This window comes from Hermetia illucens, chromosome 4 (assembly GCF_905115235.1).
Source record: "Hermetia illucens chromosome 4, iHerIll2.2.curated.20191125, whole genome shotgun sequence".
Taxonomy (NCBI): Eukaryota; Metazoa; Arthropoda; class Insecta; order Diptera; family Stratiomyidae; genus Hermetia; species Hermetia illucens.
Window position 1 is genome coordinate 76,492,405 of NC_051852.1, and position 15,721 is coordinate 76,508,125.

General features: G+C 46.9%; 1 protein-coding gene across 6 annotated transcripts in view; it reads right to left on the reverse strand.

The window, feature by feature from the left end:
- The window catches only part of LOC119656113 (serine/threonine-protein kinase MARK2), a 115,429-nt gene extending 104,864 nt beyond the window's left edge, over positions 1-10,565 (reverse strand). For 3 of the 6 annotated variants that reach the window (XR_005249995.1, XR_005249996.1, XM_038062433.1), the window contains exon 1: positions 9,061-10,563. The gene's annotated coding sequence lies outside the window, so the exon portion shown is untranslated. Of the gene's footprint in view, positions 1-9,060 lie in introns of all 6 variants that reach the window. The other 3 variants (XM_038062430.1, XM_038062431.1, XM_038062432.1) reach the window with 3 other exon arrangements.
- Positions 10,566-15,721: the final 5,156 nt, after the last annotated feature.

Consider the following 15,721-nt stretch of genomic DNA (forward strand, 5'->3'; position numbering starts at 1 on the left):
ATACATTGCATTTCAATATCTGCTTAAATAAGCTCGGTAATAGTGTATTACCAACTTTTTTAAAATTGATCAGAAACCCCGCTTAGGTTTATCCTGGGAGTACCAAATTTCTCAGTAGCATAGAGGATGTCCAGATAATTGAGTAGTTAGAGCACAAGGCTGTCAGACGGAAGGTTGCGATTCAAATCTCATTGAGGGCAGTGGGATTTGTATCGTGATTTAACGTCGGATACCAGTCGACTCAGCTGTGACTGAGTACTTGAGTCAAATCAGGATATTAATCCCGGGCGAACTCGATGATGGCCACATTGCCTCGTACCGGGTACTGCAATCCAGTAGTGTACCGTTGTCAGCCAACAGAGCCTATTGCAGCTTACAAAAACTGTTCCGCTCGAAACGTCTCATTATAGGGTCAAAGCTCTTACTGTACAAGACAATGATCTTGCCAGTCCTCATGTATTCCTCGGAAACTTGTGTTCTTAGCAAGAAGAATTGCGAAATCTTGGCCGCGTTCGAGACAAGAATCCTCCGAAGAATTTTTGGCCCCCTACATGAGGATGGACGATTCCGTAGCCTACATAACGACGAAATCTATGAGCGATACCATGACCGTTCGGTTGTGGATAAAATCCGGCTCAACAGGTTACGGTGGGCGGGTCACTTAATCTGAATGAATGAGGATGATCCCACCCGGAAAGTCTATAAGGGCAATATCTATGGTAGAACAAGAAGACGAGGCAGACCCTGCCTAATATGGAGCGATGGCGTAGCTCAGGACGCCAAAGAGGTTTTAGGGATATCGAATTGGTGGACCCCGGCCCAAAACCGGGATGTCTGGAGTTCCTTATTAAAGCAGGCTTAGACCGGATATCGGTTGTTGCGCCGTTGATGATGATGATAAATGGGTTGTTAGCTTTAAGTTAGTCAATGGAATTCTTTTTAGATAATGTCTTGACTTGTCTTTGTCCAATCATTTCTACAATCGACACACTAAAGGCGAGAATATACTTTTAAGAGCTTGTAGTTGATGTGGTGCTAATGTCATTCTAACAGATTATGGGTTCGCTTCACTATTCATTGTCTAGAAATCAAATCGTGGGATTGTTTGGTCAAATTCTGTCAATAATTTTGTGACTCATAATTGAATTCGAAGCTAATCGGAAAATTATGCTCCTAAAGGCCGAGGCAAATTTTGAAACATGCCCTTCTTTCTTTTTGTCATTATAACAACTTGCGTTTTTTAGAAATGGTGCCACAAGTTGAGTATGAACTTTCTAATCCTACAGAAACAATGTGAAACACGCACACACATTCCACATACCTTATTTCACCTACTATAAGATATACTAATCTATAAATCAATTCGGCGAGGAAATTCATTTTCTGAAGTTCAGGATATCTCATGATAAAAGGTAAAGAGAGAGAGTGTGTTAACTACCTGAAAAGAATCAAGCTCCCGTTGAAAAAGGAGGGCGAAGTTTTTTGGGCATTTTTTCTCAAGAATTTTTGCAAAATCCATATCAAAAAATAATTGATATTGACAAAATGTTCATTCCGCAATTGAAATTATTCCAGCAATCACTGAAAATAGAATACGTTGAAATTTCATATCAAATAGTTACATGCCGACGTGATGCGCGAAGAAGTAGGGTTGCCTTTCAAACTCTGTCAACTTGCATATGTAAACACTGTTCAGCCTCGTTTTCGGTGTCTCAAACCCCAAAATCAACCGCCTTTCAGCATGAAATATCCTACCCCAATATTGAAGAAAGGCCAAATGTTCAATGCCGCCACCAGCTTCTCTCTTTTTACGCAAAAACCATTTCAAGGTCTGTTTAAGCGCGAGCGCCGCCAATAACGACATTAACCGCATGAATTTGTCCTTTATCCTTTGAATAATTTTACAGTTCGATAAATTGAAGAAGTGAGCGGAGGGGTGGTCAGTGAGGCAATTTCGCGAGCTTGGTGGACTTGTCTCACCACCTTTCGGCTAATTTTAGCCCTGCTCAGGAGGCAGTTATGCAAGGTTGTGCGTGGCCGGTGGAGTCTTGGCCGCGTAACTTTGACATCACTAAAGAAATTTGTAATGCACAAATAGCTTGAAGGAACTGAGTGAACGCTCTGCCTCATATCTAAACTGTGTGACGCATGAAAAGAGTATAATTAGAAATTAGAAAGTTAACGGCCTGTGTATAGCAGACGCTGACCTAGGGAATGTGCTTAAGCCGAAATTTGATGTCACCTGACGAAGGTCACATTAAGCGAACAATCCAATATAGTTTTCTTCAGTTTACAGCTGAACATATACACATACGCACGCTTGATTTCAAGCACGAGCCGTTTGTTTGTTTAACATAAACTAGTTTAGATGCGATTTCTTGACGAAACACCTCTTCATTCACAGCTCGCAAAGTTGTTGATCGCGTTCAAAAATATCACGCTAAATATATTTACATTTTTTATGAGGTCATTTCTAATTTATTATTCTCGATGAAAATCACTTTGAAGCGCTGGTTACATCACTTCAGAGTCATGTTGAGTGCGATTGTCTGAGGGGCAATGGAATTTCCTATTTCGCGCTTCTAATTTAGAATTTATTAGCAACCGAAATTGGGAAAACAAGTCTGTCGAATTCTAAAGGGTTCTACAGCGACCGCATTCTACTGTGAGAATGTAGCGATCAAAAGTGGTTCACAGCTCGAAAATCGAAGTGAATGCCAATCGAATCCCTCGCACATTAAAATTGAAGATTATACATTCAAATTATGAGTATCTGTGACTCTCTATGAAAGAGAATAGATAACAGTAGTTTGCACACGTAAAAGGAGAGTTTATCTGGTTCATGGCTGATGACCTAGTGATGAAATGGTTGGCAAATAGCTAGTAGCAATGACGATACTGGGACACCCTATTTACCGGTTAAAGCAAGAGGCAACCGCGATGCAGCTCTAAAAGCAGTGAGTCTGGAAATTATATGGGATGCGATTTCAATTAGAGCAATGCAGGCGTTTTCATTGAATAGCATTGAATAACGTAAACTGTATTTGTTTATTATGGAATCATGATTGGGCACTCTTGAAGACTTAAGTACTCAAGATGTAAGATTTGATTGATCGCCAATGAGTCTATCACTCTAAATCCGCGGAGTGATTATTGGTTGACAATAAATGGAAATAAATCTGAGAAATGCTTGGTTAAGTGGTGATTCTGGTCTTCGAACTGCAGTCCTGGGAAACGATCAAAATAAGGCTTGAAGGGTATTAGAGAAGTTCATTCAAAACCGTAAGTCGAGACTGCACCCAGATCAGGCATTTGATAGAGCCAAATGGCGAAACCGATCACGACAGGCTGACCTCGCTTGTGAACGAGACAAAGGCTGAAGAAGAAGGAGATTCAAAGCCGTAAGTGTACACTACAGGATTACAGTGCCCTGTAGGAGGCAATGTGATTAGCATTGCGTTCACCCGTAATTATTACCTTGATTTGACTCGGGTACTCATTCAGAGCTGATTCGACCGGTATCCGACGTCAAATCACGATACAAATCCTACTATCACCAATGAGATTTGAACCACGACCTTCCGTACGAGAGCGTAGTGGTTTAACCACTGAGCTAACTGGACACGTAGTTAGAGAGCCTCTTGACTCCATCGAGATGAAGCTTATGACCGAGGGGTATGATGCAATCGATCGAGACGAGCCGACCCCGCTTCTGAACAGAAAAAAACTAAAAAAGCAGAAAATAAAAGCCCCTATGCCGGACATAGTGTGCGAAGCATACTTACGTGCCATTGTCATCGCCTCTCCGCCAATACTCGTAGACGTACGTCTACAAGAATGGGTGAATGTAATTTGGATTCTGATTGAAAGGGCAGACTATATCCGCAGAAGGGAAATTGACACTAATTGCAGTAGATTCTCCTTCCGTGAGCAATACAATGCTGCAATTTCTTCTGCGACGGTATACACTACGCAGTTCCTTACGTTCATCAATTCGCTTCCACCTTTTCGCAGTTAATCAGGCCTTGTGGTGTGGCCAAGAATTTCACCCGCGCCAGAGATAAAGGCACTTTTGATGACATCCAACCGCCTTTCAATATTCTCGCACAGGTTATTCAGATTTGTGTCGGTTACCCTGCGAGCAGACTCAGTAGCAACACACAACATTGAATCATTCCTTTCGAGGCCGCATATTCAGATGACAACCTCCAAGTTTCCTCTACGGATTGATTTGAAGACCACGAATGAGAGCCCTGCTGGGGCTTGCACCGAAGTATTCGCTTATAATGAGTGGAGGTTCAGAAGTCAAACGAGTGGATGTGAGATCTGCCTAACACCTCTGTCACAAGTAAGGAGCACGGCGCACGATTTGCCCGGAGCAACTCTACATTTGAGCCCACATCCTCTAGGAGCCTATGTTCTCAGAAGGTCATTCCAATTCGTGGCAAGAACCACTTCAGATGAGTTCAACTCAGTGCATAGCACTACATAATTAACATGGTCCTTAAGCTTGTATTTTCAGAGAGGTTCCCAGATCATCAGAGTGTGCTGGTCAGGCTGATTACCACCTTCTATCGCTAGGTTTCTCAGAATAATTTAAAGAGACGACTACTCTTAAGAGTCCCATCATTTGCAATTCTCGCTTAAGGTGGAAAAAGCTGATATTCTGAAAACTCTTGATACCGTTGACGAGAAGCATGGGCACATTTGGGGAATCAACCATAAACCGTTTTCGGCATGCCAAGTTGCAGCCATGAGGTCACTCTTTATTTGAGGCGACGATGACGAGGCTCGAATTAGAAGGTTTCTAGCTAACAAATTTCTATCCATTTTAATTACCTTTTTCTTTGATTGTTTTATTGAAATCCAGGACAAAGAGCTGCTGGATTTATTTGATTGTATTTCTTGTTGAAGTATAGTATCAGAAGAAACCTATTAACCTATTTTTTAATGATATGTACGTGATGTGAGCAACAACTACGCGCTATGGGCATTTCACGAAGAACTTGCATAAAATCATATAATACATTTCCGCAGTACTGAGAGACGTAATTCAAGGGCACAAACTGCTCCTTCTTGCTAATGTATGGTCTATACATTGCACCTCATCATCATCATCAATGACGCAACAACCGGTATCCGGTCTAGGCCTGCCTTAATAAGGAAATCCAGACATCCCAGTTTTGTGCCGATGTCCACCAATTCGATGGCGCGCGATGGCGTCCTGACCTACGCCATCGCTCCATCTCAAGCAGGGTCTGCCTCGTTTTCTTTTTCTACCATAGATATGTCCTTATAGATTTTCCGGGCTGGATCATCCTCATCCATACCGATTAAGTGACCCGCCCACCGCAACCTGTTGAATCGGATTTTATCCAGAACCAGACGGTTGTGATATCGCTCATAGATTTCGTCGTTATGTAGGCTACGGAATCGTCCATCCTCATGTAGGGGGCCAAAAATTCTTCGGAGGATTCTTGTCTCGAACACGGCCAAGCGTTCGCAGTGTTTTTGCTAAGAACCGAAGACTCCGTGGAATACATAAGGAGTGGCAAGATCATAGTCTTGTATAGTAAGAGCTTTGACCCTATGGTGACACGTTTCGAGCGAAACAATTTTTTTAAGCTGAAATAAGCTCTATTGGCTGCCAACAACCGTGCGCGCATCAAAGTTGTAGTCTCCTATCTTCATTTCGTTTGACCAGTGCGATTTGATGTTGTCCGTTTTGTTTGGTTGTATTGCATTTTGGCTTCATTAATGTGCAGACCAAGACTTCGCGCCGCCTGCTCGATCTGGATGAAGGTAGATTGTACATCCCGGGTTGTTCTTCCCATGATGTCGATATCGTCAGCGTAGGCCAGTAGTTGAGTGTCGCCTCCATATTTAACCAATTCAGTTGTAATTCCATCGGCTCCTGGCGACTTATGGTTTTTAAGCCCGTGAATTACACGGACTGTTTCTTCTATGCTTGGTAGTAGTAGCATTTGTCCTTCGTTTTCAGTTGGCGGGACCTCCAACTCGCAGATATTTTGGTTGTTGAGCAGTTCATCAAAATACTCAACCCATCGCTCCAAAATGCCCATTCTGCCGGAAATCAGATTTCCCTCTTTGTCTTAGCAAAATGAGCAACGAGCAAGCAAAACTTCCGCGCTGGTGCGGTTGGTCCCTATACTTTTCAAGTTAGTTCGCAGACTTTTTGGTTCTCCTAGGCTTCCTCTTTCCGTCTGTGAAGTGCTTCTCCGCTCGACGAAGTTCGTGATAAGTCTCTGCGCGTGCCCCGTTCTTTGAAAATGCAACATCACTCGGTATGCAGCATTCTTCCGTTCCGTAGCTAGCTTACATTCATCGTCAAACCAGCCGTGCCCGTTTCTTGCAGCTGGGGCCAAGTGTCTTTGTGGCGGTATCAATGATAACGTTCTTCAGGTGGTTGTGAAGATCATTTGTTGGTGCTCTCTCCAGGATCTCTGTTGGCTGCGGCTATTGCGGCATCTATTTAAACCCTTATAGGTTTTGCCGAGGACTGTGTTGTGAAAGGTTTCGGTATTCACTCTCACCTGATTGTCAGAGGGGTTGTAGGTGGTGTTGTAATTCGAGCTCGGAGCACTATGCCAACGAGATAATTGTCTATAGTGGCCCCCTATATGTTCTGACATTCATCAAGGCTTAGAGGTGCGTGGTCAATTTGGTTGAAAGTAGACCCCTCTGGAGAGGCCCACGTATGTTTGTGGACCGCTTTCCGCGCAAACCAGGTACTTCCAACAACCATTTCGTGCCACACTGCTAACTGAATAATCCGCAGGTCGTTATCATTGGTATCCCTATGTAAGCTATAGGAGCCGACGTATCGCCTGAATACGGGCTCCGTCCCTACTCGACTGTTGAAATTTCCAAGTATGATTTTGATATCATACTTGGGACAGGCTTCGAGGGTCCGCTCAACTGCCTCGTAGAAGGTAACCTTCTCCGACTCTACAGTATTCTCTGTAGGGGCGTGAACGTTTACGAGGCGCAAACGCAGAGTGCATAGCCTTTCGTTTATATTTCCAAAGCCGATAACAGCAGGTTTCATTTTTTGACTGACTAAGAAACCTACTCCCAGCACATGGTTTACTGGATGGCCGCTATAATATATGGTGTAGTGACTCTTCTGCAGGAAACCGGTCCTTGTCCATCGCAGCTCTTACAACGCTGTTACATCAGCCTTATATTGGGACAGAGCATCGGCTAGCTGCTCAGCAGCATTCGGTCTGTACAGGGAGCGCACGTTCCATGAGAAAATTCGCAAATCGTCAATCCGTTATTGTTGCCGGGTTCGTCGCTGTAAAATCCATCCCGTCCGAGGCTCCTTCCGTGGCTTCGTAACATCGGTTTTCTATGTAGAGGTGTCAGCCCTACTCAACCCCACAAACTGTAGGACCAGTCGGTAAATTTTCTCCCGTTTTTAGGCGCGGGAGACCCGGCTTCATCCTTCTCCGCCTGCAGTTTTTAATGAAAAAAGAACTCCCAGCGATCACCACGTGGAGGTGGTGCACTTGCCGTCCGATCCGATTGTTGTCCCATTCCACGAAGATTTTTCCATTAATTCTTGACAACTGTATTTGCGACATCGTGCAAATAACCGTGAACTGACGCAATACACGATGCGTGATCTATATTGTATTTCGAACCTAGAGAAGGCGTTTTACCGTGTGCTCACGAACTTATTAGGTATGCTACCTAGTAACAGAAGAACTCTTGCGCTGGGGTCAGTTGCTCTATCATAATCCGAAAAGTAATGTCCGAAATATGGCACTTTGTGTCTCTGTCGGTGCTCATAAAGGAAACACCCTCTCACAACTCCTCTTTGTTCTTGTTATGGAAACTGTCACACGGGACATCCAACATCCAACGCTCTAGAAACTGCTTTTTGCAGATGATGTATTCCTAGCCTCTCATAGCGAAGCTAATCTTGAGCAATTTGATCAAAAATGGAATGGTCGCCTCATGCAACACGGTCTCAGATTGAATCTGAATAAAACAGAATTTTATACGACCGGTACTAATGAAACAGGTGATATCACTGTCAGTGGCCGCCTAGAACTGAGCGATTTAAACATCTCGAATTAGTGCTATCAGGGCAACCTGGATAACGTAACGTTTCACAACTGATGTTTTTGTGTCCGACGCATCAATAAACGTCTCAAATCCAAAATTTACCAGTGTCGTCCGCCGTATTGTCCTCTTTGGTTCTGAGGGTTGGCCGACTATAAAAGACAATGAACGGCGCCTCGCGGTAAATGAGACGCATACTTTACGGCGGACCACGTAATGCGCCATGATCACATCCAAAGTAAGGATATCTGCCATCGATACAGGGTTGCACCGATCGTGGAAAAATTGCGAGAGGCGTCCTCGATGGTATGATCCCGTAATTCGTAAACTGTGACTTGAAATGCAAGATAGTGAAAGCCTCGCGACTCCATCTACATCCAGAGAGAGCAAAATGAGGCAACTGATCAAGGGCCAGATGTCCTCGTTTCTAAATGGGACAAAGGCTAAAGAGCAAGACGATTATTAATAAGTAAAAGGAAATAGAAAAAAACTGCAGAGTGTAACGAGTTCGGAGCTAATATTGCGGATGAATTTGACTCAATTGATTAAATACGCTAACAGAACAAACTTCATTGATCCAAACTGCAATTTGAGCCTTTGTGATTGTGATCGAAAAAGCTAAAACTCCATTTATGTGACCCTAGTTAGAGAATACTGGAAAAAATTAGCTCCTTGCCCACCAAAATCCGGCTCCCAACCCAGCTGATGACTTTCTTTACAGGGAGGTTGATTTCCGAGGGCTTTATGCGCTTTTTCGCTATCAATATCAAACGTAAATGAGGTTTAATTAAGTAAAGCGCTTGTGGTGGTAAGAAGCCTAGGAAGCCTGCATGTGAGCAGCAACTCAGCCTGAAAACCTGAACAAGCTAGCATCGTAGATACGCGCCAGGACACTGCCCCATCAAGTTTACTCCCACTGCCAGGACCATTGCTCGCTGGATTAAATGCGATCTCTTCCTTTTCACTCACCTGGCAACGTTCTTCTCGTGGTTCTGGCTGGTGTCGTTCCCAACTTGCTGACTTTAACATGCACTGCACGACGGCTGGTTGGAAGGTGGGCGGCGGATCTGGTCTGGAACTGGAGGCGTCCAAGCACCTTGGTTGGCGATCGCTCACCGTGCACAGCGGTTGAAACCAAAACCGCAACCTGTGCCTTCCTCTCAACGAAATAGCTTCCGCAGCTGTAACCAATTAAAGATAAAAAAAAAACACGACGAAACTAGAACACGTAACACTTGACAGCACTCGTTTCTTTGCAATGTATTTCTTCTCACCGCACTTGAATCTTTCTTAAATTCTTCTGGGATTAGCGATTAATTAGGAATGCAAACCGCGAAACACAAGCTCGTTCCGTTGCTCTGCGAGCGGAGAAATTTGGAAAATTTGACAAATCGCCGCACGGAAACTGTAGATTGCACAACGGAACTTTGGGACGGCGCAAGAGAAAACGCAAATCAACTGCGAGCCAAGCCGTTCATGCCCGCGGGGCTAAGGAGCAGGCAACGTGTTCGAAGTTCGCACGGGCACCGTGAATCCGCGACCCGATCCGCACGCACTTCCCTTCACCCGCCTTATGTAACTCTTCCCGACTCGCGATTCACCTGCGACTGGATTTCACGCTTCAATTGACGTTGCCCACAATTACTCCGCTTTCTACTGAATTTCCAATTGGAATGGGCTCAAAACGTCGGTCGCGGGCGGAGGGGCAAGTAGAAAATACATGCCCTGAATAGGGAGCCCCTGCACTGGTGGTAGGAAAACGGTCAGCGACTGGTCGAGTCGGCGGCACTCACGTTCCGATGCAAGTGGGCTCAGCGGGACTGGGTCCAAACCGAATTTGTCCCAAGAATCGCGGCAAATGTCTCCTTGGCAATCGTCAAGCTGTGACCCGGGCTCCTGTCAAAGTCAGTGGAGTTGCTCGACGATGGTGGCCTTCTAGCGAGAACTCCTGGAACGCGAATCGCCGACCGACTCTGGGAGTGGGCACTGATTATCCAGTCCGTATTTCGAACTTCCGACAACCTAATTCCTTCCCCAATCCACGCCACAAGCGACGCCCGCCTCTCCCTTAGTAGAACACATCAAAAACACCAACAACGCGGCGAAACTCGAGAACAAACAAATTTTCCTCGGGAATCGATAAAAGAAAACACTGGACGCGATCGCTCGCACTGGGGGAGCGAGGCACGGGCGCACGACAGGAAATTTTCATTCAGAATTTTTTCGTTGTGTACACGGCGCGCGGCTTCTCGTTCCGTGAAAACGCGATAAACGAGCAAATTTTTAATGGAACGCACTGCACTTGCACGGATCTCCGCTGCAACTTCGGAGAAGGGTGACGACCGCTTCGGGAAATACACAATTCAAAAGAGAACACGGTGACAAACACAAACCCCAGCAGCCAACGTCGATGGCGACACCTCTCCTCACAGATTCAGAGAAATGAAAATTTTCATATGGCCGTTTCGCGTCTATGACGGTGTGTTAGAGTGTGAAGTTGGTTCTGGTTGCCGCCAGCGGATTGCGCCCTCGCCGGTTTTCACAGCAATACACAGTGCCATCTATACGTAAAACCTGAATCGGTTCATAGAGTGTTTACGGAAGGCAATGATCAGAAGCGATTGTGCAGGGAAGCTATTCTAGTAGGGATGCATCCAAAATAAAATCGACGTCGGTTGCAGCTGCTTTTGTTTTAAGGTGCGGTTGAGCGGTAGTTGACTACACTTGCAACTATTTGGCATAAAAATTAAAAATTTACTTTAGAAAGATGAAAACACCAGACTTCCCTCTAGTGTAGTCCCAAGGAGGCTAGACTAATGGATCTGAATACAATTACCCAGGACGAAAATTCAGTGATTAAGTAAGGTTGGGTTTGGGTATCGTTGCTTGCTGGGTGTCTTACGACTTACACAGCGTTAAATGTGATGATAATGGAATGAGTTCGGTCTCGTTGAAGACATACAGTGGGCAATATTATGTGAGAATATCTACTTTCTCGTGATACTGGCATTCAAAGTCTTGAATTTGCATAGAAGCGACAACTTTGACCTATTATAACTTCGTTAGTAACAGTGCGATTTTCATATTTTTAAAAAAATTAATGTACATATTCGCATCTATATTCCTCTTTACGTCCCTCAGGGATCGTCAACGATCCTTCACGGGTCGTTTACGATACGGGAAGTGGCGTCCTCGAGGTGCCCGAGCAAGTAGTTCTGACCCCCTTACTACTTGCGTCCTAGGTAGTAGCCTCGGAGAGTTTCTCGGTGAAGAGCGAGCTGCTAATGACCGATACACGCCGGGACACACTGGGAGTCCCCGGAGCCGTCGACAATTCCTTGTCGACGTCGATGGGGTGATGTGAGCTTAGCTCTGCCAAGGTGGTAGTTGTGCCGTGTATCAGGAGCCAACCCCTTTGGGACCCTGGTCGAGTAGTGTGTATTGAACCGGTGTTAGTAGACCGCGTTGCCCCGAGCGAACGCTGATCCGTCCGTGAATTCCGGGATCAGCTAAGCGTAGGTCAGGACTTAAGGAACTGGGGTAGGGGCTGTGTCCCGGAGTGTATACCCGTTCCTGACTATTGCGGCCCGCTCCCTTGCACACGATGCGCTGGTAAACAACTCAAATGGAGAATAAAAACCAACGAAACGAGGAGATAGTGGAAATGGAGAGTGAGCTGGCTGCGTTTATTCGCAGCACGAAAATGCGTCGTTCGCCCCAGCGCCCAGCGAAGAACGCAACAAGGGCTGAAATACCCGAAGAGACATCGGGACGCGCAGACGGAGAGAAAGACTCGCAAAGTGATGCGGCACCTGCAACGCAGATAGGAACCCAGACCATACCACACAGTGCTATAATTGGGGAAAGAGGCGTAGTGGAAACTGCCGAAACTAATCAAACGGTTTCGAATATAAGCGGAGTGGGAGGACTGTCGACTACTCTGGCGCAAGCTGAAGAGGAAAGGCTTATTAAGCAATACACGGCAATTGTGAAGAGCTCCTGGACAGGATTTCAAATTATAGGCGAACATGGAAAGTAAGACAAAATCCGCAGGAAGTAGAAACAACCGCGCTTCCCGAGGAGAACACCACGAGTACCACACGGATCGCTGACAGCCCATTGCAGAGCGAACTTGGTAAAAAACGAAAGGAGGAAGGGACATCTGAAGGAGACTTCACTCAGGTACTCTCCAGGGTTGAAAAGAAGAAGGCGAAGAGGAACAAAAGACAAGAACACGTCGCGCCATCAGAAAAACCTCTGCCTAAAACTAAGGCGGAGGACGGAGCGCCAAAAGAAAAGGTGGGGAGACGAAGTCCTCAGCGAAATCCGTTACAAAATTAAACCCGAAGGCAACGGGGCGGAAGTGTCTTCCATTCGTGAAACGAAGGGTGGTGGAGTCTTAGTCGAACTAGACCCGAAGACTATAAATAAAGTCACGTTCTGTGAAGCAGTCAAGGGGCTTCTAGGAGAAAAAGCTTTGGTTTTCAGCCTCCAGGCTGGGTTCCAACCCACGGGTGCTTTGGAAATCCGAGACCTTGACTGTCTCACGGAAAAGAACGAGGTAGAAGAGGCCATCAAACGCGAATGCCCGGAGGTAACCAATGTCCGGATTGGTATCACCTCCGCGAACTGCCGAGGCCAAAAACTCGCTGCGGTGGAAGTTGCCGAGCAATACGCGAGGAAGCTTTTAATAGCGGGAAAATAACAATTGGTTAGGTAGTGTGTAGGATACGAATTCGGGCCGCCAAATGTTACAGACGTTTGGATTATGGTCACACATCTGAAAATTGTCGGGGACCTGACAGAAGGGCATAATACCGTAAATGCGGTCAGGCAGGCCATAAAGCGAAGACCGGCAATGAAAAGGAAAGCTGCGTCCTATGCAGGGACCGTGGCGCGACTGATGAAAACGCTGCACACACTGCGGGATCGGGGCGGTGTCCAGTTTTCAGAGCAAAACTGGAAAGAACTGGGACACGGTCAACATGATTCGCATCCTACAAATCAATATGCACCGGAGTGCAACCGCTCACGAGTTGCTAGCGCAGTTCGCTGCGGACACCAAAGCTGATTTAGTACTCATCAGTGAGCAGTACCGAAAGGGCCCAGTTTCATGGCACCCAGACATATCAGGTACCGCTACCGGGTTCGGGATAGCACCCTCCTTAGGGTTCTTGCCCAAGGCCGAGGGGACCGCTTTATCTGGATTCGGTGTACAGGGATAACGTTTTTTAGTGTCTATCTTACGCCGAATGAAACGATGCCGGACTTTCGTCGGAGGCTTGATACTTTGGAGGACGCTATCCTAAGCACGGATGGACGGGGAAACGAATTCTGGAAATGGCGGCGAGTACAGGACTGGTAGTTCTAAACACCGGATCCACCCCAACGTTCCGGCGCCCGGGCTGCGAAGGAAGCATTCCAGACGTAACCTTCGCGTCGGAATCACTAGTGTCGCTAGTGGACGGGTGGCGAGTTCTGGACGACTTCTCGGCAAGTGATCACCAATACTCGAAAGGAATGCCAAGTGGTGGACACAAACTCTCGGTGTGCGCCACCCCGGCGATCTTTCTGTGCATGGAACGTCGCGAAAGTGAACACCGGGAAGTTTGTCGAAACTCTGGGAACAGGTGGGGCCACGCTGAAGGGTACTCCTGGGGGCGGTGACGCCGCAGCTGACACTGTCGTAAATTCAGTTATGAACCTGATAACGACGGCCTGCGGAGTCTCCATGCCCAGGAAGACATCGAGGCGCGGCAAACCTTCCATGTATTGGTGAACAGTGGAAATCGCAGAGCTCCGGAAGGAGTGTCACAGGCTCCGCCGCTTAACACAACGTCTAGGCGACCGGGAGGAGGCATGTACCATAATGATGGAGTACAAATCATCCAGCCAGCAAGGCTCGCTGCTGGCAAGATCTGGTAGACGAAGTGAATGGGGATCCATGGGGACTCAGTTACAAACTGGTAACCCCAAAAATCGGGGCTCTGCGGAAACTCTGTTCACTTAAGGCCAAGCAGATGGACCGCTTTGGAAGGGAACTCTTCCCTGCGCACCCTGTATGGGATGGTGACGTCCACTTTTCTCTATAAAAGAGTTGGCACAGGGGAACAGTCCTCTCCAGCAGAGGTATACAAATCGGTATTCCAACACCGGCCAGACCTATTGTTCGGTGCATTCAACGCTTGCCTGAAAGAGGGCATTTTCCCTGCTCGTTGGAAAGTTGCGAGACTTGCGCTGGTCCATAAAGGGAAAGGCGACCCCGAATTGCCGTCTTCATACCGCCCACTATGTATGCTTGACACTGCTGGGAAAGTGTTCGAAAAGCTCATCAGAAGTAGACTCGCTGAAGCGATACGCCCTGCCGGAGATTTATCACCCCGGCAGTTTGGTTTTAGAGCAGGGAGATCGACAATTGATGCTGTCATGCAAGTCGTGGACGCCGTTCGACGAGCAGAGGCACATAGCCGCCGAACTCGACGGGTGGTGCTCCTCGTAATACTTGACGTCAGAAACGCCTTTAATTCCGTAAGATGGAAAGACATTCTAGGCACACTCGACAATACTTTCAACGTGCCGAACTATCTCTTACGGAGATGAGGGACTATCTGGGGAACCGTTCCCTGCTCTATGAAACACTAGAGGGTCAAAGGTGGATGGAGGTCACGTCGAGGGTAGCAGAGGGATCCATCCTAGGGCCGGACCTCTGGAACGCTACCTATGACAGTCTACTTAAACTCGACATGCCAGAAGAGTCGCGCCTGGTCGGCTATGCAGATGATGTCGCAGTGCTTGCTAGACGCACTGTCGAACAGGCGCAAAGCAGACTGGGAATATTGATGTGACGGGTAAGCGGATGGATGACTACTCATGGTTTCAACTTTGCATCGGAAATAACCGAAGTAGTCATCCTGACTAAAAAGAGAATTCCGACCCTCCGTCCCATATCGTTCGACGAGTCGATAATCGAGTCAAAATCAGCGGTAAAGTACCTCGGGTTGACCCTTGACTCAAAGCTGAGCTTTTCTGAGCAAATCAAAGCAGCAGCGAACAAGGCTGCGCCTGGAGTTTCAGCGTTAAGTAGGCTAATGGCAAACATTGGGGGTCCTACGTCTAGTAGGCGACGTCTCCTGATGAGCTCAACGCAGTCTGTCCTGCTCTATGGCGCAGAGGTATGGGCTGGCGCTCTTAAAAAGGAGGTATGTCGTAAACGCCTGGCGCAAGTACAGAGACGGTGAGCTTTACGGGTGGCGTCTGCGTACCGCACTGTCTCTGAACCGGCCGTGATGGTGATCGCGGGAGTGATCCTCGTTGCCCTTCTTGCTAGGGAGCGTCAGGCCATATACAAGCCCAAGGGAGATGAGCCAAGGGAGGTGGTTTCTCGCGAAGAACGGCAGCACACTCTAGACGAGTGGCAGCTCTCTTGGCAAAATGAAACTAGAGGCAGATGGACTGCGCGGCGCATTGGCAACTTAGGTGCGTGGCTGCACCGGAAACATGGTGAGACTGACTATTTCCTTACCCAATTTTCAAGTGGGCATGTAAGTTTTCAGTCTTACCTGCACAAGATTGAAAAGGCGCGTTCTCCGGATTGTGTGTTTTGCAATGGAGTTGTGGATGACGACCACCA